Raw genomic sequence first — 16,551 nt, 5'->3', positions numbered from 1 at the left:
CGGAGAACAATTTAGATTGGTAGAAAGCAAACCAGTGAGTAGTCCAACTAAAGTCCAACTAGAGTACAAGGAAGTACTGCGGGACTAAACACATCAGAGCTAAAATTATTCTTTTGGCAACAGTGAGTCACTGACTGTTTTTAAAGTAGGGGAAGATGTATGCAGGTAATGTTTTAAAAGGTTAGTGTGGCTATGATAAATATAGAAAGAGAACAGTAGTACAGAGAACAGACTATGCACTCACAAAGTTATTTCTCAAAAATCTTTAATGTAAATTTCTTTTTAAATCTCCGATTCTCATATTCTATTCTAAACACTCATAGAATTCAGGTAATCAATGAAGGCAAAATGGCTCCACTCCTTATTAACTATATGACGCAAAGCTCAGAAAATAATTTGGCTAAAATCAAATAGTAAGAGCCTTGCCATAATTCCAATATAAGTCTGACCAAATAATAAAAAAAACAAAAAAGAAGCGATGTCATGGAACATTCATATTAACAAAACCCCTTAAGAAGCAGAAATTTTGTTGGTGTAACAATTTCCCTACTTCTTCCCCTAACCCCTGCCCCCCCAAAAAAGGTACAAATTTATAGGAAATCGGGGTTAGGAATTGACCACGAGCCCTAAGGGAAAGGACAATATTCAAAATTATGAGAAGACTATGTTCTATAACAAAGAAACCAAAGAAGTTTTTAAGATATATACAGAAATAACTAAAATAATAAAGTTGTAAGTGACATCTGCATTAAGAATACTATAAACTGCTATAAAAATTTAATTATTACTAGTTGAAAGAGAAAACTTTACAAAGGAAGTACCACTTGTGCTGGTTTTGAAGGCTGGTTGAATTGAATTCTGGCACACTGAGATGAGAGAAAGCATTCCAGATAGAGAAATATGAATCACGGCCTAAACAGTCAAATTAGAAAAGTATTCAGTACATGGCTATAATTTAGCCTTCATAACAGCAAGCCTTTACTTGAATTACGACACGCCTGTTGATGCCGTCATGTCTTGGTGGAGCCCCATGAAGGCACGTGGCAGGGCATAGCAGGTATCCAATAAAGAGGTGTTTCCTTCTTTTCATTGAACATTCTCTCCATATGGCTCTAAGCCCTTAAAGGGTTCTGCCAACCAGACAGCCCTAGCTCCTCGACACTGTGATTGGGTAAAAAAATCGGGATTTTAACTGAATTTGCAAAGTCTAAAAGAGTATAAAAGAACGCTTGGTTTAATTTCCCTAACAATATAGAAATCTCTAGTGAAACACTCCAGGTAGAAAAGTAAAAAAGTTGCAGTAACATTATTTTCATTTTAAATTATTTTAATTTGTAAAGGGATTGCACATCTAGAGGCAATGTGGTATGATAGGAAGAGCTCTAGATCTCAAACTTGTGGAACTATTTCCTCAAACATAAAATTGGGTTAACGTCTGTTCTGACTACCTGCTCTAAGAACTGTGAAGATTATATGAAAAAATTATGTGAAAAACTGTACAAATATATTCCACTATCATTTATGTTGGCTTATATACATCAGAACACCAAAAAGTAATTTGTAATAGATTTGTACCTAGTTTCTGTTTTCTTAGAAAAGTGCGGTATTCCTCAGGCTTATGATTTATTGTCAAGTGAATAAATATAAAATATCTTGTTTCCCACCTTATTTTTTTAACCAAAATTGGGTCAATGGCTTTGAAATCGTAATGCCTTTACCTGGTACCTTAGAAATCATTTTCAGAAACAAAATAATATACTGGTATAGATATTATTGTACCTGGAAGAGTCAGACACGTAATAGACATTCAAGTTTCCAATAAATTGAATAAATAACAAAATATTTAATTCCTATCTAAGTACACTTAAATGCAGAAACGTCACATATTCTTCACAGCAATGTTTTTGTTTCGCTCATTTCTCTTTATGCTGGTCCCTTTTCAAAGTTTTAATTTGACAATGGTGAGCAATGAGATTTTGGGAAAGTTACCAGACGTCACTAGTTTTCTTAATTGAAAAACAATAAAAATACCTACCTACCTTCACAAGGCTACTAAGTGAGGTGTAAAGGATTAAGTGAGCTAAAGATCATTATTATACATAAAGTATATATAAAATAAATAAAATATATATAAAATACAACGCGTAGCACAAATAGGGTCTCTTTCCTTCCTTATTCTTAATCACTAACAAAGGAATTAGGTCAAATTTTATTATAAAAAATACTATTATAGCAAAAGGGTCACTGTAAAAATTATTTTCCTGCCCCAAATGATGGCCCACACTGGTCCACAGTTTACCACAGCAGTTTTATAACGCCATGGTAATGTACTTAATAAATGTGCTCTCCATTACATAATAGTCTGTATTTGTATAGTATGGTAAATATTTTGTAATACATTCACATCTCTCTTCCATATGGCCAAGAATTGCAACAAGTTGGGCAAGGAAGCATTACCATATGTTGATGCCAAACATGAAGAAACTAGGGTACTAAGAGAGTAAATTATTTGTCTTATGTTATCAATGGCTGTCCTTTCTCAAACGTGATCCTCCTCTAGTATTCACTATTACAAGAATGGTATCATTACCTCTCACCTATTCTCCAAAGCAACCTAAGCCTACTTCCACCTGCCCAACCCTCGGCATTCTCCACTCTTTTGCCAAACTGACTTTTCTAATGGCAAATCAGATCATGTCACTATTTTACTAAAAATCCCTTCTAGGAATCCTTGAGTTTTCTGAAACATACTTACAAGTCCCTTCACAATCTGGTCCTAATTTATCACTCTAACACTAACCTCTCACTGTTTTCCATCATCTTCACAACCTATGTTCCAGCCACACCTAATTATACATAAATCTTTGACAACCCAATAGCAGTTGGGCTACATACTTGCTATTCCCTGAACGCAGTCTGCGTTCAGGGAACTCAACTTCATTTCCTCCTCTGCTCAGCTTACTTTTATTTATCTTTCAGGTCTTGCTTCAGTTTTCTTCCAGCAAGTCCTATTTCTTCTCCCCAAACTGAGTTAGGAATTCTTCCTATGCGCCCCCATGATATTCTGAATTTACATCTATCGAGGCACTTATCTCCTTGTATGGTGACTACCCATTCCCGTGTTTACCTGCCTGCCAACCTACGAGCTGGCTACTCAAAGGCAATGTCACAGCTGTATACTGTCCACTGGCAGGTGCAAAACAATTTGTTCAATTGAATTTGATTTACCGTTATGTCTTCCAAGAAATTATTTGCTTAGTTAACAATTTACTATTATATTTTAAATAACTGTTTCAACTATATACATGTCAAATCCTCTCGTTTGCTTATTTCAACCTAATTTCTAAAACTAGCTGTTTCTCCAAAATATTAGAAGGCAGAATAGTGTACATTAAAGAAGAGCTATGTATTTCACTGGAGCATTTCAAGGAGAAGATGAGACTCTGAAACCACTGACTTATTTAATTGTACTGCTCATATTTAAGTTACGGTGCCAAATACAAAACAAACTTTTCTACCTCGCATTCATAATCTTAGTATTGTTATGTCTGAAAGTGATTCTTTTCTTCAACAAAGATCTTAAATTTGAATATTTTGTCTTAAAAACTAATTTGTTTTCTGGAATAAGGCTGCCCCAATTTTATACTGTAAAATAATTCAGAAAATAGGGTTTGATATACCAAATATTTGATATACCTAATTTGACATATGAAATAGGCAACTTTTTTCCTAAGTGAGATTTGGTGAGTTCTTACAGGGAAATTAGTTAGCTATTATAAATTATTCAGTGGAACAAATGTTTTTCCCCACGTTCTTCACTACTCACTAAAAGAGAAACAGAAAAATCCAACTGTGGCTTCTATTCCACAGTGAATATATATGAAAAAACATACTGGCCCAATCATGGCAGAACCCTCATGGCAGTCACAGCTAACAAGCAGAGCAAAACATCCACCACCTCCTTTTTCTTTTTCTTTTTTTAAAGAAAAGTGAAAATGATAAGGTTAGGTTTTAGAAAAGAAAACAAATCTTGGCAAAAATAATTTACTATCATTCATTACCTATCAATACAGAAATGTCTCCTTCACTTTTCAAGAACTTTATTATAAACCAAATTGTTTACATAGAGAATTGCCTTTTAAAGAACTCACATGGATAAGCTATTTTAGAGTAATCTTTTTATTAAATAAATACTCATTTATAAATAGGGCTATTTTTAAAAACAACATTCTGCCTAAAATAAAGTGGGTGTCCTAAGTAAGAAATGTATCTATTGGAAAACTATGGGCTGGGGTATTTTTTTTACGAAGACATTCCAGCACAATGGAAGCGCACTTCCTTATACTTCACTCCACAAGTACCTGACCTGTACCACAAAGAAGCTCAGGCTATCTTTGCAAAATCACCAGTTTAAGCATCAAAAAGATTGTAAGTCAAGCTGAGCAGCAACCATATGGCACTACAAAGCACCACTGGGAGACAATAGGCATACCTAAAAATGCTTACTTTAAGGTAAATCCTTATTGGTCAGTGGATTACAAAATGAATACAATGTGAGTCAAGATGTTCAGGATAGAAAGTCTGGAGACACAAGACAAACCCTATAGTCATGTCCTCATGTTACACAATTTTATGGCAAACTGTTCACACCACGAGAAAATCCAGTCTATTTATTATTGTATGATTCTCTTTGTGAATTAACTAATGAAAACACTTGAAGCCTAGCTAGACTTGTTAATGTTTCCATTTGAACTTTGATCAACACTTTGCTGATATAGTTGTACAGTAAAGATTGAAAAGCATTTCAGTAGCCAGTCTGGACAATTTTGTTGTTGTTGTTGTTTTCCAATCAACCATGTCTGCAAAGAAAGCACGCTAACTCCTCCAGCAGTCCACAGTGCAGTCTGAATGGTTGTTCCACAGCTTTAAAAGTATGTAGTATATGTAAGTGTATATAAACTCAGTTTAACCCTGAAAGCATGGTTCTTGAACACTGCACAGTGTTTTCTGTGGCACTTATAATTTATGTACTAATGAACTACAAAATGGTCATTTTTTCAACTGAGCAAAGGAGGAAGAATGGTGACAGACCCTCTAAAATAAGCTCATTTTAAAAAGCAAGTCATATTTTTCCAAAAAAAGAATTAGCTGGATTAAAGAGTTTCCAAAGCACTTAATAACCAGCAATATACAAAGCTGTAATAATTTTATAGGGTGGGACTAGTCAGATGATCTGCAAATTTTACATAACGGTTTAGAATTTTCTAAGGAAGGCCTTACAAAAATCTTAAAATCTGTTTTCATAATATGCTTAAATTTTATAAGGTAGACCTATGACATCAAGATGAAAACATATACGAATTTCAAATGGACTACTCATCAATTCCTTTAAAAGCTGTGTTATTTGTATGTAATAAACTTCACACAAATAATTATAATTTTCCCACCGTAATTCTTTCCCATGTTTTGATGTTTTGGCTGAAAAGCCTAAATGTTAATCATAATAATTTGAGCATTTTAGCTATCTAAAAGAAATGTGCTTTTTACATAATAGATAAATACACATATAGGACTCTCATGATTGCTTTTCCTTCAGGGTATTTTCAAGTGTGAGGGCCAAAGTTGTCACTGAATGTGGCTTTCCTTAATGCAAAACCATTTAGTGTGCTGATACAATGAATTGGTTTCTGGAGTTCAAATCTAATTTCATGCTTTTGTTTAAGCGTATGTAAATCTTTTAATTTGAAAGCAATTCTTAATAGATAAAATTAATATGTAAATGTAAACTGTAAATATAAAATACACGATTTGAAATAACTCGAGGCTGCAAGCTTTAGATTTCCATTAATATCTCTGCAACAATTAGAACATGTTTTTAATAAGAGCTTCACTATGTCATCCTGTCATCTTGGCTTTATTGCATTAATACAAGAGAATGTGCTATCAAGAAGTTTAAAAGCACTGTCTACATAGAATACAAAATTTCACATAAGTACTTTGTATCACAGAGCATTAACAGTCCAAATAGCAAGAGAAATACATACTGTGTCCACGATAAAATAAGCATACACTTGCTCCTTTGAGAGCACTGTCAAGCACTGTGGAAAGCAAAGGAAGTGCCCCCATACATACAGCATGGAAATTATGTCCCTGAAATACAATGGATCCATTTATAACTCTCTAGTAAAAGTAAAACATCACACATACACTTCCATTTACCATAGATGCTAAAGAAAAACTCAATTTGCTTTTAGCATCATTTGGCAGAAATCCAACCAATACAAAATTTGACCTCTGTTCGGAAATTTTAATGGATTGTATGTAGATTACACCAGAACGTATTTTTAAAATGCTATTCATTTTGTCTAATACTAATTTAAACAAATAAGCAGTTTATGCTTTTCTTATTTTGGCTGCCAAATATTCGGAAGGCAGTTGGATACCCTATGCACTTACCCTATAACAAAAGTAAGTTCATTATTATTTGTTCAGATTTTAAGCATACCTTGATATATGAGAGAAAAAAATATTAATGGAAAAATCTGAGAAAACATCAGAATTAGTAAAATAATAATCCAACACCCATTTTAACAGGAAAAAAAAAGAGCGAACAGTGCCGTGTTTCAAGAACTGTAATTATATATTCTAAATTATCCTAAGCTGATGAGCCAGTGGCTTAGGGGAGACACTATTGATATTACCCACCTTCATTAGGTAGTCAGCATCTTATTTATCTAAACATTTTATTGCAGTAGTCAATTTGGAAGTTATAAAAGTCTTCTGTTGGGGGTTGTTATTTGGGGAGTGGGGGTTGAGGTGCAGCTAAGAAAATCAGTGAAATCTCCAGAATGAACAGCCTGGCACTTTAGTATCTCACTGGGCACCCAGGAAAGCAATACTATAGAAAGCAGGTTACCGTTTATGATAGTTGTATTTTCTGTGTTATCTAGAGAAAAACAGGTTCATCCATGCAAAATGGACTGTTTTAGAAGATATTGCTGCTAAAATGAAAGACTTTTCAAAAGGAAAAAGTGATTATTCCAGATGAAATGAGAAGCTCCAATGTCAACCTTACTTCCTGAATCAGCAAAAATCAAAGCTTTACTCAGAATAGGAAATTGGAGATTTTCTTTTAATTTACATATCTTTTTTGCTGAGTATGTTTTAGCTGAAATATGAGAGAACTTCTAAGAGACAGCACTTCTTATTTCCAACCATGGTTTTGCTATGGCAATATAAAATACCACTACTTGGAACTAAGAATACATCAATTTTACTAGCATTAATGTAGAAGAATCAAGAGTTTAATTCAGAAATAGCTTTCCATTTATAGCATTTTGTTATATGCTCATTAGCCAGGCCAATACCACACCAAACATCCATCTACACAGTACAAATTTTAGCTATCATCGGGATATATCTAAATAGCTAAAGGTTTGGCATATTTAGAAGCAAAATTCCTAAATGAGCCTTAAAATCAAAAACAAGAAAAACACCTTTAATCCAGACACCTTATTGTCATGTATATACAATCATTATGTGTATGAATCCTTTAATAAAATGAACGAGAAGTCCAAGTGTAATGAGAAGCCCAAATATGTTAAGAAGCTTAAATTTCGGAAATTATTTTGTTAAATAAATTAGTTGTTCTTAAAATGTGAAATTTTATTCAACACTTTCTAACTGGTATATTTCTGTGATAGTATCAATATTAAAAATCTGAAAATGTATCTAAATTGTTGAGAAATATATACATACATATATATAGATAGATATATATCTATATCTATCTATATATATATATCTTGGTTATTTTCTTTGCATCAACATTTTATTTTCTATTAAATGTTTTTAATCCTATTTGGATTGCTTTTTCTTAATAATAAAAAGATGATGGCCTGTTAGCAAGAACAAATTTTGTTCAATTCCATCTAAATAAGAAATTATATTGTCTGTCCATCCCAATCCCTGCCTTTGCTACTCCTGCTGTTTCTTGTCCTTTATTTTAGGAGTTGTAAGTGCGGAATGTGGGGTTTTTTCTGCCCTGTGTAAAGATTGTTTTAAATGAATTTATTCAGTGATTGTAAAAAAAAAAAATTATCTTTTGGTTTATTTTTAAGTGACATGAAAATAATTTAAAAGATTTCTTATTCACAAACCTCTTTAAACATCATACTTTATTCTGTCTGACTTTTACATAACACTTTACAAGAATTTTACTGTCAACCATAATAAATAGGACAAATGCAAATTTATTTATCTGTCTTAACTAACATAAAAATCAGGTTAACATAGTTAGAATTTGGGTAATTGCCTGTTTTAAACTGTATGAGACAAATTCTGTAACAATACTTAAATGGTACGTAAACATTTAAAAATATAAATTTAATATTCTTGGAAACTAGAGTAAATTTGTAAATAAAGCAAAAAATATACTGATTTATTTTATTACAGGAAGGCAAACAGAACCTGAACTAGCCTTTTAAAAACAAACCCCAATCATGGGGAAAGATAGGTAAGAAGAGATTTTAAAGATTTTTCTGTATTAGTTCTCTTCACACAATGAGTTACTTGCATACGACAAGTAACGTTCACAGACTCAGTTGTATACTGCAAGACATATTAATGATCCTGAGACCCCAAAACCTCACCAGCAATGTATTGTCTTCAAATGACGTGGAAATTAAAACCTATAAATAATGTTGACTATTATTCTAATAATTGGCTTTCAATATGTCATTTCACTATACAAATGTCTGAACAGCTTACATTTTAAAGCAATTATTAGTTTAACCCTGCTAGTTCCTGCAATCTTAAAATAGAACCGAAAAACTCACTACTGCCCTTCCATAATGCCAGTAACATAAATATGGTGTACACCTCTTTCTACTTTGATACCCAAGGAAACTGTCAAACGCTTTCCTCTTTATTTTAGTGTCTACTGATCATATCTTAATAATTCTCATATATTTCACTTCAATACAGATATTAAAAGAGAAAAAAAACAGTAAAAATGAAAAGTCTTTACTTAGGAGCTTTATGAATAAATCTCACCCTGAACTAAACGTACAGAAGCACAATGCACTTAAAAGGCAGGCTGCCCATTACAGTTATATGATGTAGAAAACCAACTTTAAAGGCTTCAAACCGGCCAATTCTGCCAATCCTTTCTGTGATGAAATACAACTTTTTCAACAGTGTACAGAGGCTAAGGGACGGCCAATAATAAAAATGACAGTACAATGGCCTAGCCTTAGAGAAGCTGGTTTTCATAGACCGAGTTGAAATATATTTGCTGTTTTCTATGGCAGTATCCCATGCTTAAAACCTTCCCTTCCTGCCTTTGTTCAGCTCTTTTGCTAGCAACCAAGAGCTTTCTTTTGGTTCAGCCTAGTAAAAAGCCAAAGGACTACAACATGAGGGTCATCAAGGTCTACAAGGTAGATGAACAAACCAACAAAGCAACATCACAGGGCAAAGAGCAAAGGCATTACAATAAGAATCTAATTACAACAAAAAGAAAAGTCTATATACAACACTCATAATTACGAAAAACAGTAAACACTGGGGACTGCCAAGAATGGCTGTTTTGCTTTATATAAATACTTAGATGATGTTCTTTTTAATAAGAATTGAAACCCAGGACATTAAATAATTGTTTTTAAATTCAAGTGAAATAAATCCTGCAGTGCATGCAATAACACAACGATGTATTAACTAGGAAACATTGTATCTAAATCTGTGTGTGAATAAGGGTTTTTCTAATTAATAATGAATTTCTTTTAATTTATGTAGAGCACTGACTTCCCAATTTGTTGTGTTGTTCCTAAAGTTTAAAAGCAAAATTAACCACAACTATAAAGAAATCCTAAGGCACATGGCAGAAACAATCAACACGAAAAATAACCATAGAATTTGCTTGCTTTTCAATCCTATGAGGAAAGAATGAAAATAATGTCATAATTAATTATAAAAGGTGGCTTTTCCTGCTTTTGTTTTCCCAACTACCATTTCTTATTCATGATGTATTAATAACTGTGGGGTAGGGGGAAGCTAGATATTAATGAAGTTGCTATTTCATTTTTTAAGTCTTCATTGCGATCATAATGTTAAGTGTTGCCATCACATTCATTCTTATGCCAACCCTGCAGTAGGGCAAACAGGATTTTAATGATTTGAAGCACAAAGTCAAATAGTTGAAATGATCAATCAGGTGAGACACAGGCTTCTGAATAATAGCGAAAGAATGAAATTTGATTTGGGCAAAATAAAACCAAATTTTGCCTTTAATAAAGGCCATCTTAAAAACAGGTGGATATCCAGTGGATGGGGAAAAGTTTAATATTAAGCAGTTTTCTGGTAACACAAAAAAAAACTTATTTCACTAAGCTAAGGTTTCCTTGTCCATTTTCCCTACTTCTCAAAGAATATCTGAACACACACACACAAAAGAAACCAAATAGTTAAAATATACTTCTGTTAAAGGACAGATATATTATTTAGTAAGATATAGCACAATCTACACATTGTACATTATTTTAGCAGGTATGTTGTCCAGAAACACCTCATAGAAACATATGAACAGATAAGAGATACAGAAAATTCAATAATGCTTCAAACTAACAGGCAAAAGTTCCTACTTCAGTTTCACTGTCGTTTGTTTTTTTCTTTTTTAACAAAAGTAACGTTAGAATAGTACTATAAGGTCACAGACAAATCTGGTCAAGCAGAAGAGGATCAGTACTGACTTTCAGTACAGATGCTAAAATAAGAAATCACTCCTTTCTTCTAGAGTGCTAATCTCAAGGACCCTGGCAGAAGTCAAGAACCAAGGCAATCAAGAAAACAAAATAAACCCTGAAAGTTAAATAGGTAAGAGTTTTACATGTCAATAATAATCTTTATAGACTCATAGGGTTATGAAGCACAAATGAGAAATTAATGTGAAAGAGCTTTGCCAACTATCAAGAATTATACACGTGAGGGGTTGTTATGATCACTGTTATTTCCCTTTAAATGTCTCTTATATAATGTTGTAATCCAACAAATTGATGATTAAATTAAAATATTCCTATAATCTGATGCTGGCTAAAACACCAACTACTTCATGAAGTCTACCCTGATTTCCTACAGAAAAACTAATTGCTCACTCCTTAATGATCCTTTTATATAAAACTTGTATGCACATCCTATATCTTCTAAAAGGTTAAAAAGTTCCTTGAAGGTAGGAACTATGTCTTATTTATTTTTGTGTCTGCTGTGATACCTGCATGCTGAAAATTTATGAATTATTTTACTAAGTAGCATACTCCCAAATAATATTTACTTGACCTTCATGTGAAAATACAAAATAAATGCAGAGCAGCATAGAGTTCCTGACTCTTAAGAGTTTTACAATATGGTTAAGGAGACGGAACTTAAATAAGAAGCAATACAACAATAATTTTAAAGAATGACTTTTCAAGTGATATAGTCAAGGAGAAGGAAGTTGGGGGAAAGGAAGGAGATGTAATGGAAAAACAGAACCCTGAACACGTGGATAGGATCACTGCCTAGTCATGAAAACGTGAACCTTGCTAGATAAACAGCAGAGTAGGGCTTGTGACTTTGAAAGGAGTATGGCTCAATGATACATTTCTCAGAGAACTATTATCACCTAAAGCCAAAACTATAATCTTATGCCAGTGGGATGCACTCATTCAAAGCATGAAAGCAGGGGCATCTGAAGTTCACTTTGAAGAGCAAAAGCGTCTCGTGGGCTTTCCTATTGGTTTTGTTGTTGTGTCTTCTTTTCAAGATCTCCAGGTTGGGTGCTCAATCTTCAAAAACGCTGCTGCATGTCTTGACTAGTACTGGTTTCCTAATAGAAATGCCTTTGGTAAGAGAAAGTTCTTCAACAAGCTAGATGGGAGGAGCTGAAATATCAGCTGTAAAATACTCCTGGGAGGCAACTTCTGGGAGATAGGCACCCCTCTTGAAGAAGTTCAAATTGAAGGCGTTTGAGTGAAAGCATGTCTATGAAACAACCTCAAAGGCAAGAGATTATGAGACTCAGGAGATGAAGGATGTTTCTGAAGCAAAAATGTAACAACTGAAGTGGAACTGATAAATGATTTTTCAACTTAGCCTTTCATCCTTCCAAGGTAGATAAATTGAGCAGCGGCACTGTGCTATGCATGGGTCTTCCAGATGCGGCTTATGTGTGCTTTGCGTAGGCATTAAAAATCCCACAGCACTTTAGATAAATAAAAGGTAAGGCGATACCCTGTGAGCCTTGGTTAAAATATGTTTTAAAACATAACTTGGTGTTCCTTGGCTTGCATAAATCTTTTAGCCGGGCTAATTGACATACTGAGATAAAATGTGAAAAATATCACTTTAAAATTGTCTTAAAACCTAGTTCTATACATAAAAATTATTTTAAATTATGCATAAACTTTGAAAAGAATAAATGATACTGTAGGTAAAATAGTGTAGCAGATATTCAATAATTGTTGCAAGAATGGCTGAAATAGTCCATCTGGTTAACTCTGAGAACTTTAAATGACAAACAGAAGAGCCCTGAAAGAATCGCTCGTTTTCAAAAAGACTAATAAGCACATTTTATTTAAAATGTTATTGACTATACAATGTATTAGGATTCAGCATCAGATAGATGTCACATGTCCTAGATTTTGGCCTTGTAACAGAACTATTTTACCTGTTTAGAATCCATTCCCTTTCTCTGGTAACAGACAGTGTTTCTCACTGGGAAAATCATTCTGTATGGTTTGAATGCTGACGAGTGATGATCACGCCTTCCCACTTCACCCCTCTTCGCACACCCATTAGAGGGTGAGAACACAATTCAAACCTGACCAATTCAAAGCTGAACAATCTGAGCATCAGATCCTGCTGACTGGATCAGGAATAAGCCAAGCTGAGCCAATGAAAGAACTCCACAGAGCTCTTACCAGAATTATGAGAAAAGAGGCACTGTCTTTGTCTGAGACACAGGTGTTAAAGGTCATTTAAGTTTGAAGCTGCAAAAGCTACTTTTCTCCAACTAGAGCCAGCCTAAGAATGAAAGTAGAAATGAAAAAAGGGAGAGTTAGTGTATTAATGCTTAAGTCTCTAGAATAGATCTAGAATAATCCACCTATGCTAAGGCCAGATAAATGCCTAGACTTATCTTTCCCCCTCCCCCCCTTCCTCTTTCCTCCCTTTCCCCTTCCCTTCCTTGTTTTTTTCTTCCTTTCCTTTGGATACAATTTCTGTTATTTGCAACCAAGAGCCCAGATTACTTATTAAAAGCCTCTGCCACCTACTCTTGATTCTGTCATTCCTTTATACAGTGTCACTTTCTGATACTCCCAGTAATTCTCTGCTTCCATTGCAATACTAAAAGATGGAAGAATGCCTCAGGAATGTTTCTACTTCATTGTTACTTAACTTGGTCACTAAACACGGTAAATAATGAAGGATTTATGGACAAAGACTATAGAATCAGTCCTTAAGGAGACCATACTCTCTAAAATTTCAGAGTTGTCATTTCCCAAGTGATACTTGTTTACAATTAAGAAAAGCATTTGCAGAAAAGTCCCCTTAGTAAGAAGCCCAATCATAAGAAATTTAAAGCAATTTTTATAAGCATATTATACCACTAAATCCAACAGGAAGGAGGTCCAAAAGCAGAGGGAGGGGAGGGGAGGGGAGAGAAAAGAAAAGGAGGGGAGGGGAGGAGAGAAAGGGTAGAGGCTACGTTTATCCCAGATCATCTGCTTAAAATTTGCTGAGGAAAACGACAGCATTTGTAATTATTTTAATTCCTATCATCAGAGGTTAGAGAAAAATGAGATAACCTAAACAAAAACACAAACTTATAGAGCTTTTTGGGTTGCATTAGGGGAAATCCAGCATTTGGAATAAATAACATAAGTAGGTGCAATCATGTGTACCCTAAGAGGGAGGCGGAGGGAAATCTGAGACCCAAGAAGAGAAGGCAATATGAAGACAGAACAGAGAGATTTGATGACATTGCACTTGAAGACTTAGGGACGCGGCCGCACACCAAGGCACCCCGGCAGCCACTAGAGCTGGAGGCGGCGAGAAACAGATTCTCCCTAGTGCCCAGCCCTGCTAATGCCTTGACTTTTGCCCAGTGATACTGATTTTGGACTTCTGGCCTCCAGAACTATGACAGAACAAACTTCTCTTGTTTTAAGCCACCACGTTTACGGTCATTTGTTACAGCAGCAACAGGAAACTAATACAAGTACCATTTTATAGATATTCTTAATTTTAAAAGTATTTGATTGTTATATTCACACATATATACAGTTTTGGTGTGTTGTTTTTTTTTAAATATGCAAGCAGCATTTATTAGTGATATGTTCTCAGGCAAGAGAACAGGCCTAGTCAAGTTTAGAGAAGAGAGGCCTAAGCCTCTGGTATTAGTGATACATTGAGAACAGGCTTAGCAGAGGCGGGGGTGGAGGGGTGAGAATGAATGAATGTGGGGAAGAGAGCTGGTGCAAAAAAAGTTGCATACAGTATTTTTTATAAACGTCCTTAAGAATTATGCATGCAAAATTTGGTGAATTAAATCACAACAGCATGAACTGATTCAGGCAAGAATCATCATTTGATGTTGTCTTTCTACACATTCATAAAATAATGCTGTCCCTCATTTTTTATCAAAAATACAGATTCTGTTGTATGTTCTTCCCCCCCCCCCATTCTATATATTGTGAACATTTACCCATTTTATTGAGTATTTGGCCAGACCTTGATTTTTAATGGTTGAATATTTTTTTTGTTTTGATGTACCTTAATTAACTATTGCCCTATTGTTGATTATTTAGGTCATTTACACAAAAATTTTTTTGAGCCATTAATTAATGTAATATTAAATTACAAGTTATTACTTTTTCATTTATAATAATTGTACAATCATGAAAATGGGTTTAAGTATGCACAGATATAAGTATTTCCTAATATGAACATATTTCCTTCTGTCTTTTGAAACAAACTTTATAATTTACACAAAATAAAATTCACATTTTTACAATTTGAAATGTTTTAAAAAATCAAATATAAAGTCCTGTAATATCTACCACAATTAAGATATAGAACATTTTCATGCTTACACTACGTTCCCTCGTGCTTGTTCATAACAAGTCGCTTCCATTTACACCCTGGCAACCATTGATTTGTCACTAGTTTTGACTTTTATAGAATGTCATAAGAATAGAGTCATACTGTATATATTAGCGATACGTATTAGCAGATTCTATGCAATGATTCTGATTTCTATGACGTAGCATAAAGCTTTAGAGACTCTTCCATGTTGTGGATGCATTAGTAATTTGTTCCTTTGAATGGATATACCACAATTTTCTTATCAATCACTGAGTGATAGCCATTCTGGTTATTGTCTATTATGAATATAGCGTCTAAGAATATTTAAATACAAGTCATTTTGTGGACACATTTTCATTCTCTTGGATAAATACCTGGGAGTAGAACTGCTGTGTCGGATGGTATGGTACATATTTAACATGACAACTCTTCCAAATAAGGCTATACAATTTTTGTTTCTCACCAGCAAAATATGTGAGTTCTCATTACTTCACATTCTCCACATATTTGGAATTGTCAATATTTTAATAGCTTATTCTAGTGGACAGTAGTACTATTTCACGGTTTTAGGTTTTATTTTCTTAATGACTAAAGATTTTGATCTTTTAACAAACATATTTACATCTTGTATATCTTCATTAGTAAATATTTATAAATCTTTTGACCATTTTTACTTGGGTTGTCCATCTTCTTACTGAGTTGTAAAAGTTTGTTATTATTATTATTGAGTATTCTGGATACTTGTTCTTTGCAAATATTTTCTCCAGGCCTGTGGCTTGCATTTTCAGTGTTTTTATATATACTATACCTACGTTATTTCAGTTCCTATCTTTTAAAGAGTATTTTAAATTTTGAAGTCCACTTTTTCTGTTTTTTAAATAATTTGTGCTTTATGCTTATTTTTAAAGTACTTGATTGACCCTAGGTTACTTAAATTGCCTCCTGTTTTCTTTTAGATTTTTCATAGATTTAGTTCTTACATTTAAATCTATGATATGTAAGTTAACTGCTATATGTCATGTGATATATTAATAAAAATTATGGTTCACTTTTGGCATATGGAAAGCCAATTGGTACAGCATCAATTTGTTTAAAAGCCTATCTGTTGCCCTAGTGAAACATGTGGCACCTTTGTGTGACTCTATTTCCAGACTCTCTATTCTGTCCCATACATCTTTATGTCCATCTTTAAAACAATATTGTACTGCCTTGATCACTGTATTCTAGGGCCTTTGCGTTTCTAAATACATTTTTATAATCAATTTAGAAAATTTCACCTAAAAGTAAAAGCCTCTTAGGATTTTGATTGATTTTGAATCTATTGATATTGAATTTTGATTGGATTGAATCTATAAATAAATCTGGGAAGGAATGCACTTTAAATATATTTAATATTCTGATCCATGAACATAGTGTACTTATCCATTTGTT

The 16,551-nt window shown here is 33.6% G+C and overlaps 1 protein-coding gene and 1 long non-coding RNA gene across 4 annotated transcripts in view; both read right to left on the bottom strand.

Annotated features, from left to right (window-relative positions):
- Window positions 1-16,551, bottom strand: part of ZCCHC7 (zinc finger CCHC-type containing 7) — a 190,945-nt gene that overhangs the window by 84,881 nt on the left and 89,513 nt on the right. The window lies entirely within an intron of this gene.
- LOC141571154 (uncharacterized) overlaps window positions 1-16,551 on the bottom strand; it is a 38,249-nt gene that overhangs the window by 4,240 nt on the left and 17,458 nt on the right. The gene's annotated exons all lie outside the window — the stretch shown is intronic.

Source organism: Rhinolophus sinicus, linkage group LG04, assembly GCF_036562045.2.
Source record: "Rhinolophus sinicus isolate RSC01 linkage group LG04, ASM3656204v1, whole genome shotgun sequence".
Taxonomy (NCBI): Eukaryota; Metazoa; Chordata; class Mammalia; order Chiroptera; family Rhinolophidae; genus Rhinolophus; species Rhinolophus sinicus.
The sequence above is the reverse complement of the archived record's forward strand: the minus strand, read 5'-3'. Positions and strand labels throughout refer to the sequence as shown.